The sequence below is a fragment of the Lissotriton helveticus genome, chromosome 5_1, assembly GCF_964261635.1.
Source record: "Lissotriton helveticus chromosome 5_1, aLisHel1.1, whole genome shotgun sequence".
NCBI classification, from domain to species: Eukaryota; Metazoa; Chordata; class Amphibia; order Caudata; family Salamandridae; genus Lissotriton; species Lissotriton helveticus.
In genome coordinates this window covers 2000093797-2000107943 of record NC_136065.1, presented here as the reverse complement: position 1 = coordinate 2000107943, position 14147 = coordinate 2000093797, and the positions used below count along the sequence as shown (strand labels likewise).

Below are 14147 nucleotides of genomic sequence, written 5' to 3'. Positions count from 1 at the left end.
ACATGCAATGGTCATACCGTTGTTGAAAAAGGCCAATGCAGATCCAAATAACCCTGCCAACTTCCGCCCAATTTCACTTCTCCCAGTCTATTCTAAGATCCTGGAAAAGCATATAAATAAACAACTCACCAGCTACATTGAATCTCATAATATACTACACTATTCACAATCTGGCTTTCGCTCTGGCTTTTCTACAGAATCTACACTTCTGGGAGTCTCTGAAACCATTCGTCATCTGGTGGACAGAAGGGATACCGTGGCACTTATTCTATTAGATATAAGTGCCGCATTTGATACGGTCTCCCACCCCATTCTGGTTAATATTCTAAAGACGTCTGGCATCACTCACTCCGCCCTTGGTTGGCTCACCAGTTTCTTGTCCGACCGGACGTTTCAAGTCTTCTCGGCTACCTCTGTGTCCAAAATTCACAAATCTACATATGGTGTTCCTCAAGGTTCCATCCTGAGCCCCCTTCTCTTTAATTTATACGTCAGACCCTTGGCTGCTATTGCGGAGCAAGCGGGGCTCTCCATATATTCAAATGCAGATGACACACAGATTATTTTCTCTCTTTCCACTAGTCATCACTCCACTACATCTCCCTCTGCCATGGTCTCAATAATATTGCCTCCTGGATGCATGATAATAAGCTAAAATTGAACGGAGGGAAAACTGAACTTCTCCTATTTGGCAATAATCCCGCCTAATGGGGACCCTCTCATTGGCCTGCTCAAATGGGTACCCCTCCTAACCCTTCGAAAACAGCTAGAAACCTGGGGATAATTTTTGATGACCAGTTGTCCATGAGACAACATGCCGTTAGAGTCTCTTCCATTTGTATAACCATTCTCAAATGGTTGAAGAAAATCACCTGGATGCTTCCTCTGGACACCCAGAAAACCGTAGTCCAGCCGTTAATAACATCTCGCCTGAACTATGGTAATGTTCTCTTTCTGGGAGCAGGCAAAGAGGTAATCCGTAAGTTACAAACGGTCCAGAACATGGCAGTGCGTCTGCTGTGTAAATTACCCTACAAGTCCTCCACGTCCCTGTACCGTCGTAGCCTCCATTGGCTATGCATTGACAGTCGCTGTAAATTTAAGGCTCTTTGTCTTATACATAAAATTAATACTGGCAAGGCCCCTCAGTACCTGAGATCTTTAATTCATCCGTACCTTCCCTCCCGCACTCTTCGTTCATCCAATCAACATAAACTTCAGATTTCTAGGACGAGGAGAGCCAGAATGGGTGGTCGATCTTTTGCTTTTCTGGCACCATCTCTGTGGAACTCTCTCCCTCTGTCTATTCGGATTGAACCCAATTACCTAAAGTTCCGCAGAGATGTAAAAACTTGGCTATTTGATCAATAATCTTTACGACATGCACACCTCCCTTGTTGGTTTAGCGCCGGGAAACCTCCGGGTAGCTGCGCGCTTTATAAAATTAAATATAAATAAATAAATAAAATGTTAAATTTAGAATGAGTTATTGAGGCTATACTATGTAAATATTTGTAGTAATATTTATCCCATTGAATTCATTTTTGTACTTCTCCTTATACTTTACTGTACAGAGATCTCCTCCACCAGAAATGTATAGGGAAAAAGTAGATTTTTAATTACATTTAAATATATATATTTAAAAATAATAATGTGATTTTATATGCAAAAAATAGTACATCACTTTTAACATATTGTTTTAATTAAATATTTAATTCATTTAACTATATTAAATATATAAGAATTTTTAAATATTCGTGTTTAAAAAAATAAATAGGAAAATGTTTATATTTACTTACTGTGTATATTAACTCAAATTTACAAAAGATTATGTATAGAATTAATTGACATTGAAATTATTAAGAACAAATTAGTCACATTTATTTTTAAATTCAAGTTTATTAACATAGTTTACAATAAGATAATTATTTTAAAAACATATATTGTGTTTTAATATTCTTTTGGAATTATATGTATTTTTAAAAATGCTAACTAAATACGATCATTTAAGATAAATTCCTCCAGGGTTCTATTTTAAGCCCCAGCCTCCATTTTATTCTATGGGAGGATGTACCAGCATCAGTGGTTTGCGATGTGTGTTGCTGTACTTATTTTGGCTCCTTGTTTGTGGTAGTTACTCGCAGTTACACTTGTAAATTTGGCTCCACACCGTTTACCGGGTTTGGAGTCCTGCAAATCCACACTTTTTAATAACTTTACACTCATAAATGGTGAATAGCCAAAAGTAGCAAGGTTGCGCGAAAGTGAATGAGTACTCTTCCACGTATAGATTACACCTCGGTGTAAGTTACCATTGCGAATAGCCTCCAAGGTGTCCAACTCGACAGTAGTGGTAAATAAGAAGTACTTGGACTGCTATTGGAGCAAATAGGAAGATCCTGTTCAATCACCAGAGCACTTGTCGGAGGTGGTAAACCTCATTTACACCGACTGCGTTACAACTCATGTCATTACCCTGCATTTTTTACTCCACAGCAACTTTAACACCATAGAGCTTTACACCGCAAGCCATTACAACGCATTCCCCATTACAACGCCCAAGTGGAGTTAGAATAGTAAAATGCGTTGTAATGGGTAATGCGTTGTAAAGCCCGGCGTTGTAAAGTTGCTGCGGCGTAAAAAATGCAGGGTAATGGCATGCGTTGTAAACGCGTGCGGAGTAACGTGTCATATTCGTCTGAGGCATTTGTTTGATGAGGATCGGCAACATATAACTTGAAGTAGTATTTCTGTACTTACTACATCATTGGACCTCATGAGGGACTCTCGCTAAAACTATTCAACACGAGAGCCCAAACCCTGAGACTATTGCACCTTGAGCTGCCTTTATTGGTGTTCGACCTTTCCACTTGGATAACTGAGATATGGATTGAATCGCTGATCGACCTTTGGACCTGCTGTGATATAACTTGACGGTTACAAGTTTCATGTTCAAACCAGCAGCGGCAGCTCCAGTGCGCTGCTAATTCTCACACCACCTTCTATGCTTCGGCTCCGATCATCAACGTCAAACTATGTTATGGTATGTTATGTTATATTTAGATTTATTTCGCGCACTGTTAGTCAAGACTGTCCTGGCGCGTAGGGGAACAACATGCGTGTAAGACAGACAAGGTAGCTAGGCCGCTTGTTGGAAAAGATGCGTTTTGAGTAATCTTTTAAAACTATTCAAGTTCGTAGTGTATCTGAGTAGGTCAGGTAAATCATTCCACATGGTGGCCGCTCTAACCGCCAGGGAATGACTCCCGAGGCGCACCCTCTTGAATCTGGGGACCACTAGACGTCGGAGCGAAGCTGAACGAAGCTCACGAGTTGGCTGGTAGAATGTGAATCTGGCCCATGTTATCAAAAGCTAGCTAAGCGCACTTTTAGTGGAAGACACAGTTACCTTTGTTTACCGAAGTATGAGTAACGCAAAGCTGGCTGATTCTAGGAAGCAGACGACCTAGCTGAAAAGATTACTGTCTTCGGTGGAATTTGTAAGACCTTATGATGCTACCCTGCAAACATTCAGGTCTCAGTAACTAAGTATCTCCTACATATTGAATGTGCACCAAGCTCATATGACTCTTTCCTATGTACACTTGTTTGCCATCTATGACCAGGCGCACCTCTCCCATGTGTCCCCTTCCTGTGTAAATAGACTAGTGTACTGTTTAACCAGGCACCACTAGGCTCACATCCCCCACACTTGTTATCGAGTACCAGGCACTTTTAACTCCTTCCTGGGATTAACAGGCATGTATGCTGTCTCTAACAATGAAGACCAGCATCATGTCAACCTTCTTTTTGTAACAAGCTGGGGTGCAGTGCCCTTTTTCTCCTCTCTATGTAAACAACATGATACCCTGGAACAACCATGATCCTATCTCTCCTCGTTATGTAAACCACCCTATTACCACCCGGGCTGATTTTCTACTACATAAATACTGTGGTGTTAGTGCACAGCAAGTGTTGATGGTCTCGAATAGCACCCAGTGATGAACCTCAAAAGCAGGTAGACTTGATAAGGAATATAGTACCCTCTGATATCCATTACAAGGTTTTTGAAAGTCACTAATGAGTTCTGTGACCATGTAGAAGAATGATGCTGAAGACAGAGCTCCTTGTTATGGTCACGGAATGCAGAGGAGATTTGAAAAAATCATCTTAATGCACACCAGAAGAGGTTTTCTTACATATAACTCATCGGCTAGACAGATCAATGTGCCCCTTTAGTGTGGGTGGGAAAGCTTAGTCAAGTGAGTAATTAAGGACACAAAAAGGAAATCACACCCTTGGTGGCAGGAGATTGCAAGTTGTGTGCAGTCAGATCTTCATCCCATATTGAAGTAAAGGGCGCAATAATGAGATTGACACCTTCAGGGGAAGGGGGGCTGGGCCCAAGTTGTGTCCAGTCTGATCCTTTACCCATACAGGAGAAAAAGGCCAAAACAAGGGTATTGACTAACCCTGGGCGGAGTTCGCGGAGTTGCATTACGCAAAAGTCCGCAAAGTGGAAAAAACCTCCGCCGTGCTATGCGGAGCTCTGCAAGTGGTGAAGTGATTTTTAGTGCCGGATGCTTGTCCGCACTGTGCAATCATCACGAACGGCACCATGCACAGAGCTAGCGGGCACTGCTTTCCTTTCTGCAGCTCGAGTACATTTTTACTCGGGCGGCAGCTTTCTCAATGCAAACGGGCAGTTTCTCAACATGAGAGGGCACGAGCATACGCAACCACTCGCAAATGAGAAATCATGCCGAAAGGTTTATTTTCCATGCTCGCGCTCGCCAACTTGATGTTGACGATCGCGAACAAGGTAAAATCTCTCTGGGAGGTGGATATTCCACGCTCGCCAACTTGACGTTGGTGAACGCGAGCAAGGAAAAAACCTCTGCTCCGCTGCGCGAAGCAGAGTTTTTCGGAACACCGTAAGCTCCGCGTAACGCGGAGTGCGGCAGTTCACCACCGAGGATTTGAAACGAGGCACCATTACTATCTAAAATCTTAGGTGAATACATTAATTTGAGATCCTCCCTCAAGGAAATGCACCCTTAGACTCTAGCTCTTGAAATATTAGTTTGGCTGCATTCAGACTGATGTTGATCCAGCAGCAGATGCTCCGTGTCATTGCCACATTTCATAACATTGAAATCATCTTTATCTAGAGAAAAAGATTCCAAGGACGTACTAAGGGTCGAGCATCTCTGATCATGAACCGAATTACCACAGCCATTAACTTGAGCTTTTCCTTGATTTGACAAACTTATTAAGTTACTGGCAGAGGTGTTGGCAGCTGCAGTGTAATTCCTCGGGATGTCAAGGACACTATACAGCTTTTGATGGATCTCTGCTAGTATTATTTCACTTTTACTGTTAATGAGTGCTTTTACACCAACTGGTTGGCTAGGTGTCTCTGAACTTCTGCATACTCCTTTCTCACAATCATTTTACAAGAAAGATTCACCTGCTGCATCAGTATAGCAGAGTCGAATAATGGTGGCTGCATGGGTGAGATCAGCTGAAGTACAGAAGATGGTTGTAATAATTGCTCAAATTTAGAGTCTTTTACATTGTCAATTGCTTTTGTGCAGGAATTAATAAAGTAACTTGTGATTGTATTTACCATTAAGAGGATTTGAGTCGATTTTATTTAGTTGATTTGTTGATAAGACTTGCTTCTACATTGCTATATCAGTGGTCCCATGTGTAGTGCTGCCCAATCCAGCTCATAATTAATGTAAAAAGGTGGGTGAGTAAGTGAAGGAAGTGGTAAATGGCTGAATGGATTAGTGAAAGGATGAATACATGAGTGAAAGGGGGAATAATGAGAGGATGGATGGATGAGTGAATGGAAGGATGGATGGGGGTATATAGATGAATGTATGGGTGGTAGGGTACATGGATGGCTAAAAGGGTGGATGGATCAGTGAAAGGATGGATGGATCAGTGTAAGGATGGATGATGGGCGAGTGGATGGTTGAGAGAAATGATGGATGGATTGATGAATTGATAAGTGAAAGGATGGGTGGATGGATGAGTGAAGGGTGGTTATAAGGATGGATGAGTGAGTGAAAGGGAGGGTAGATTGACAATAGGATGGATAGATGATTGAAAGCGTGGATGGATGAGAGACAAGATGGATGGATGAGTGAAAGGATAGATGAGTGTTGGGGTCAATGGATGGATTCATGAGTGGATGAATAAATGAATGAGTGTGTGGATGGGTGAGGGGTGGATGGAAGGATAGATGATGTATAGGTTTGCAAATGGTTGAAAAGGTTTGATATGGATGGGCACACAGATGGAAGGACAGAATAAAGACTGAATGATGAATGAAAGAATTAATAGATGACAGAATGTGCATTTGAAATGGTGGATGTCAGGGGTTTGATGGAAGGATGAATGGCTAAATACTTGGAAAGAGATCTCTTCTGGGAGGGTTGTGATGACTTACTTTGCTTTCTTGGTGCCATAAGGGCTTTATTTCAAAGTGGGAGGTATTTACATTTTCTGGCTACTCCCTTTCCTATGTGTTCCTATTCTGTATTTGCTGTGTGCTTACGTGTGGGATCTATACATCATGCATATAACATTTTGAGTCACACCCAACTGCTACCTGAATGTTATACTCGTAATTGTAAATGTTTGCATGTTTTGTTTTAGGTGTAAGGTTTTAGGGAGAGCCTCATAGTGCCATGAGCTGTGCTTGAGATGTATATTGTGTTTGTAGCAATGGGCAAGGCGTCAAAAATAAACTATGTGAAAGTGTATCGACAGCGCCTTCTTTACGAAAGCTGCAGGGAAAAGCACCTTTGTGACTTCCGTCAGCTAGTGCAACTCTCTGCAAAGCCCCCATAAGCAATGTCAGAGTCCATATTTTAAGTTCCTCTTGCTGAAACACCCGTAATGCGTTTCCTGTAGTGGGTTCATCACAGCAATCCTCCCTTTATTTCACCTATGCATGCCGCTTTACATCTCACAATGGCAGGCAGCTATGAGATGCTAGTAACAAAGTCTGTCCAAACAGATCTTCCTGACCACTTCTCTCGCCAAACATGCCTGCTCAGGACCAGGAGTTGTGAGCAAAATTTCAGACTGGACAACCCAGTGCAGTAAACATATAAATAGATTATTATCATATGAAATACCCCAAGACCTGCACAGTTGCTCAAAGCCGTTGTACCAAAAAACCTGGGAGTGCACTATTGTCTCAACTTAATATAATCTTTTTTTGACTTGTACTTAAGTGGTTGTCTATTTACACACTTTTATACTATCGCGCAACTTCCTCTGTCTGTAAAGCTTGCCTTTTGTCCCGAAGTTTTGTCCTGAATTTTGACCTTGTGTCCTGAATTTTTCCCTGAATTTTGACCCTTTATTCTGAATTTTTACACTTCACGTCCTGAATTTGCACTCATGCCAGTTGGTCACCCTACGAATAATTAATAGGGCAGGAGCACAGAGAAGCATCAACGGAACGAACCAGTTACTGAGGCTGAAAGACGGATCTGGACATTTCTGTCCTTTTCCTTATTCGGAGTGATTAATCATAGTGATTAATAATAAGCGTCTCGTTGCGTATAGCGCCTAGTGTCTGGTGTGTGGCATTAAACCGCCCTCGCTCAAGTACGAGTCACAGTCCTGCAACCAGCGGCAAATCTGGGCAGGTCCAGGGGATCAGTGTCTCTCTTCGGGGCTTGTGCGTAGCGCATCGATGCTCAGTGCGGAGTCTAAGGCGCTGTATGGGGTACGATGAACTTTCGGCTCTTTTGTCCCTAATGAGAATCCTTCACCGAGAGCTGTGAAAAGTCGCTGCAACACCCGAGAGGCCTGTCCAGGGCGCCGGGCGGTACAGAGGAGGTGAGGCCTTTGCGGGGGTGGGGACCGTAATTTTGGGGATTCCCCTGCGAGAAGTCTCGGGTGTCTGCAGAGCTCCTTGTTGGCGATGGGGAGGGGGGGAGGGGGACGGCGAAGGGGGGGGGGGGCGGCGAAGTGGGTGCACTCTTCACTTCGGCACAAGAGCAGCCCCTCCCGACCTCGCACTGACATCAACAAGTCCATTGTCAGTCTGTCCGGCGGCTGATCGCCATAGAATGATAATGGGCCCCTCTCAGCACGCCACGAGCCTCCTCAGGGCAGTCTGCTGCTGTCATTCAGGGCCTTGGCCCACCGCATCAAGCGTCAAGCTGGGCTCTGAGGAGGGGAAGGGGGAGGGGGCATGCGGGGGCGAGGGGTGGTTGCATTTTTAAATATCTTGTGTAGACTGCAGTTCCTTATGTGCCTGCCTGATACAACACATATCAGTTTAACCTTGGTGATTATTAAATTGATGTATCTGTTACTGAGATCTGAGTTTTGCCAAGTCCCAGGTCTGACTCCGAGTAGTGCGGTGGGTTAATGCTGCTCCTCCTGCAAAGCACACGATGTAACAGGCAGAGCAAATAAATGTAGTTTTATTTAACTTGCTCAGTGGGATACTGCTGTTGTCACAGTCCCTTTTGTTACTTGCAGTTGGTTTTCCCCAATCTTTCATTATTTTAATGTTGCTACATACTAATAGAGTTAATTAGCATAATATTAAATACGTATTATTAAAAAAATAACCCCAACAAGTAGGTCATGTCCTGAGTTTGTATTTCTCCAGAACAGACACTCCTAGTATATAAAAGCTCCTTTGCACAGGGCCTTGCACTGTGCGGCAACATGTCATGCGATTATGCTGCTCATTATTACGTGGAAAATGCGGCAAATCCGTATTTAAAAGAAAAACTCTTTGGATGCAGTCACATAATTCCAGTTACAATTGACTATAATGTTGCTTTCTATGACAATCTGAGCCCCACACGGGGTTCACACGACAACTGTCTTCCCTCTTATTTCACTACTGGCACTGTCACCAGAGAAGTGGGGGTGGGGGGGGTGATGGTGGTTCTAAGTTCATCTTTAAAAACTATCACTTTTATTAAGTACTTCTTACTGTGACACATTCATGGGAAAGATTCCACATGTTGGATACACTTTTTTGAATTATGAAGAGACTGTATCATATTTTACACGATGTTTGTTGTATGATTACATGGCAAACAATTCCAGGGCTCGATGTGTGCACAGGTTCTAAGAGCCAGGCCAGACCCGTGCGTCGGCTCTGGCTCGGCTCGTCCTGGTAAGTTGTTAGCTCACCCACCTCTAGGCGTAGCTTTCATTCATGCAGCCTGTGCAGTGTGCCATCCCTGAAGCAAAAGCACTTCAAGAGGCGATTGAGGCACAGACTAGAAGGAAGGCGGAGCCTATGAAGTAGCTTATGAACGGAAGCAGTTCATTTTGTTGTAATCAATCAATCAATCAATCAGGCGTTTGTTAAGCTCGACTACTCACCCGTAAGGGTCTCAAGGTGCTGGGGGGGCCGGGAGTTGTTAGGTTCCAGTCCATCAAGGGTGGGATCTGTCGAAGAGCCAGGTTTTGAGGTTTCTTGCGAAGATGGGGAGCAATGTTGTCTGTCTGAGGTGGAGCGGCAGGGCATTCCAGGCTCGGGCCACGAGGAAGGAGAAGGAGGAGCGGCCTCCCGATCTGGTCTTTCTATTGTGGGGGACCACAGCGCCGCAGAGCTGTGCAGATCGTAGGGTCCTCTGTGGTGCATGGAATGTGAGTCGGCTGTTGAGGTATGCTGGTCCGGTGTCGCGGAGGGCCTTGTGAGCGTGGGTTAGCATCTTGAAGGTGACTCTACCTTCGATGGGGAGCCAGTGGAGTGTGCGCAGGTGCTGGGAGATGTGTCAGTGTCTTGGCAGGTCAAGGACCAGTCTTGCGGCACTATTCTGGATGTTCTGGTGCTTGCGGGTGAGGTTTTTGTTTATTCCAGCTTAGAGTGCGTTGCCGTCATCGAGTCTGCTGGTGACCAGGGCGTGAGTGACTGTCTTTCTATGTTTGAGGAGGATCCATTTGAAGGTTTTACGTAGGAGGCGGGGGGGTGTGGAAGCAGGAGGACGTGACAGAGTTGATCTGGCGGTCCATTTTGAGCTCGGAGTCCAGGATGATTCCCAGGTTGCGTGCGTGGTCCGTGGGGGTGGGCGGGCTTCCGAGGATGGGGGGCCACCAGGTGTCGTTCCATGCGTCTGGGTTTGGGCCCATGATGAGTACTGCTGTTTTGTTGGTGTTTAGTTGTAGGCAGCTGTTTTTCATCCATTTGGCGACGGCTTCCATGCCTTCTCGAAAATTTTGTCTGGCGGTATTGGGTTCGTTGGATAGGGAGAGGATGAGTTGAGTGTCGTCTGCATATGATACAATGTTGAGTCCGTAGGTTCTGCCGATGGGGGCGAGCGGAACCATGTAGACGTTGAAGAGTGTAGGGCTGAGGGAGGACCCCTGGGGGACTCCGTAGGTGGTAGGTGTAGGGTCGGAGAGGAAAGGGGGGAGTCTGACCCACTGCGTTCTGCCGGAGTGGAAGGACCACTGTTTCAGTAAAGTTTTTCTTAAAGTTTTTATTTAATCTTTTCCAGTTAATGGAGAATGAAGAGTACTATTAGAAACACCTAAAATGACACTATCATGTGCACTAATCCCCAAATCTTCTAGTGCCACACTATAACCAGCCAGACAAAAACTCCATGCTGGAACCTTGGCTGGATTTCCCCCTCACTCTTTAAAAAGTAGCCATTTTGTAACAAGCAGTGATTTTTCTGTCCATATGTAAATGTTATTTCAGCAGCGCAACCCTAGGCAAAAGGCAGCAGAGCAATGATCACAGGCCAAGACAAAATCAATGTAAGGACATCTCTGCTAAATTATTGAGGTGCATAATTACTAACATTTCACGCAGCACAGGGCAGTGAAGTAGCTGGCCTTCTTTGTTTGAAAGGGCAGAACAGCTCCAGATTCTCAAAGATATGATGCATTGGAAATGAGATTGAAAGCTCTGAAATACAAGTTACAAAGTGAACCCTCACATCATCTCTCTGTTCACTCCCCAATTCAACCTCTTTCTCTCTCAGTTTCAATCATTCATCATCTTTATTCACATTTGATAAATGCAGAACAGTACAGAGAGAAATCACAGCACAAAAATAGACAGAAACATATTAAAAAACATCAATTAGTTATATGGAAAAATATCTATATTTTCATGCATATCCATCCATTAAAAACCAACAGCCCATCTTGCTAAAATATAAAAAAAAAACAACAATTCATTTTTAGAGGGTAAAAGAGAATAAGAGGACCAAGTTATTAAAACAAGTTAAAACAGCACCCCTCCTGTGCAAGGTATTCCAAATCCCATGGCTAATGCCGGCCTTTATATTAACATCCTTACAGTGATTCATTAAACAGTTGAAATAAGGCGAATAAAACTAATCCAATAAAGAAACCCTCCCCATGTGATGGCCTTTCCTGATTCGCAAAACTAAATGTAAAAATGTTGCAGTCACAAAACAGACAAAAGGAGTTTCCAGTGTATTGATAATGGCAAGGACTGCGGAATGAGAGGGTAAACTCTGTTTTGTTAACATTGGGAGAATTCATTTTTTCCTTTCCAGTTTATAAAAAGAGCAGGAGAATAAAATATGCGACATAGTTTGTGCGGATCGGTCACCACACGGGCATTGCGATAAATAATTTAATGAGTGTGAGTGTGCTGGGTAGCCTACCATTAAGGGAAAAAGGTTCTGTCTCATCCTCGTTTCCTTTTCTCTATTTGTTCTCTCATCTGACCTAGCTTGCCAGTGAGATCTGTGATAACTTGAATCTCTCTCAAGGAGATTTCACAGTCTTTTATCTGTTTGATGGAGAAATTCAATGAAAAAAAGGGTGGTGCAAGTCCCGCGCTCCAGTCTGCTGGGCTTGGATCTCTGTACTGGCCCTTGCCTGGTCCTGCAAGACAGGACAAAGCAGTTGTTGATTCTGGTCTCTCAAAAGGAGTGCGAGTGGGCTCACACCCTCGTCCTCACCAGGCCCCGGCTCACATCCTGGTCCCCTCCAGATCCCAGCACACACCTTGGCCCTCACAAGGTCCCATCTCACATCCTAGCCCTCACCCAGCCCCGGCTCACATGCTTGCCCTCACCAGTTCCTGGCTCTCACGCTGCTCCTCACCCGGCCCCTGCTCACACGCTGGTCCTCTTCCGGCCCCGGCTCACACGCTGATCCTCACCAGGCCCCGGCTTACATGCTGGTCCTCATCCAGCCCCTGCTCTTACCCTGGTCATCACCCGGCCCCGGCTCACATGCTGGTCCTCACAAGGCCCGGCTCACATGCTGGTCCTCACCAGGCCCCAGCTCACACGTTGGTCCTCACCATGCCCTGGCTCACACGCTGGTCCTAGCCAGACTTGGCTCACACACTGGTCCTAGCCAGGCCTAGCTCACCTGCTGTTCCTCAGCAAGACCCCGCTCACCTCCTGGTCATCACCAATTTCTGGCCCACATGCTGGCCCTCACTGGGTCCCCAGTCAAACTTACACTTACATTTCTCAGCTCTAGACTACACAAACGGGGCTGGAGGTTCCCATCAGGATCCTTCTTAGTCTCAGTGTTTAAGGAAGAGATTATGTCCAAGTAGCAGTATAAGTGGCGATCCGGGGTGGGGGGTGTAGTGTGGTAAATAAATAAATAATACCCTATTTTTGACTAGGCATATATCATAACAGATAGCTCAATAAATAAGAGTCAAGATTCGAGGTAGTAGGAGTTTCTGCAGGTTTATTACAGCATAAGGACAGGATCAGGACAACCTGCATAGGAACAGAATGGCAGGGCTAGAGTGGCCCGGCAGCTGCCGGGGCTAGGTCTGGGATGAGCGCGCTAACTTTTAATAACAATACACGGGCATATATACATAGCGCGAACACATAGCATTACATTGCAGTAGGCGTAGCAGTGGGTGGAGCAGAAGGTGTGACGCGTAGCAGTCGCGAAAGATAACAGTAAAAGTAGGTGTAACTGGGCGTATACATAGACATGTGGTGCAGACGTAACAGAATATGTCATGAATGGGGCGGAAACATTGGAGGGGGCTACCTAAGGAGCCGGGACCTCTAACCTGGTGGTGCGCGTAAACTGACAATGACGTATCACTAGGAGAAGCTGGGGGCTATGAACTCTGTGCTAGGAGCAGAGACTAAAGTCTGGAGGGTCGGAGCGACATGTACCTAAACCCTATCTAGTATCTGATGTTTAGGGAACATGTTGATATAAACTAGAAGTCATGAGGGGAAAAGCTAACTTGACTCTAAGACTGGACCATGCATTATTCTACATGTAGTGCGTGATGAAGAATATTAAATGACCATTAAATACAGTATTTCTCTAACGTGGAGACGCATAGGCTAGACAATGACGGAAACTATTGATGCAGTTCAGTAGCTTAGGAATGCAGAGAAGGAGGACTAAACTGATAGCTGGAATCATAACATACTCTTGGCAGACTCAGAGGCAGAGCCAGGCTGCACCGGGCACTGCGAGGCAGGAAGTAAGTGAAAGGTCGAGGATACAGGTGGGGGCTGTATCGCTCCTCAGCAAGGCTTCAGGAGACAGGAGCTGAATCTGATGTCCAGGCCCTTTTGAGGCCTGGAAACGGGGACTTTATAATGAAATAACGTGCACACTGAGAAACATGGCAACATTACTTTACATAAGCCTGGTATTCGTAGTATTCACGGGGACTGGGAAATGGCATATCAGAGGTGGACACAACTGTAATTGCGCCTTGAATCGGACATGGGGAATAACATATGCATATTGGTCATGCACACATAACATATGATGGATGACACGTAGGGACACAGAACATGACAAAATTTACTTTTCCACATTCCCTCCTTGTCACTACGTTTCCATCAGGAAACATCAATATTCATGATACCATCTATCATTTCATACAGTACCATTTGCTCGTCTCGAATTGTCTTGGAACGGGATTTAGAACGGGGCTTGGGACTAGGAATACAAGAGGTAGCACAAATGCCGCAAATCGCAGGGCCACATTGTATACAGAGGCAGCAGCTGAATATGATCGCTACTGCAATACCTAGAAAGGGCAGGACTTTCCATCCCCAGGCGGAAATTATATTCCAGAACCAACCGGACCATGTCCAGGTGCCTGGATTCTGGTGTAACAGATGGGCAATTTTATGAAGTCTGGTTATAGCTGA

At 44.8% G+C, this 14147-nt stretch overlaps 1 pseudogene across 1 annotated transcript in view; it reads left to right on the top strand.

Moving 5' to 3' along the window:
* Window positions 1-7753: 7753 nt before the first annotated feature.
* The window catches only part of LOC144756157 (uncharacterized), a 337832-nt pseudogene continuing 331438 nt past the window's right edge, over window positions 7754-14147 (top strand). The window contains exon 1 of the transcript XR_013595090.1: window positions 7754-7866. The product of XR_013595090.1 is annotated as an uncharacterized LOC144756157 (transcript). The remainder of the gene's footprint in view (window positions 7867-14147) is intronic.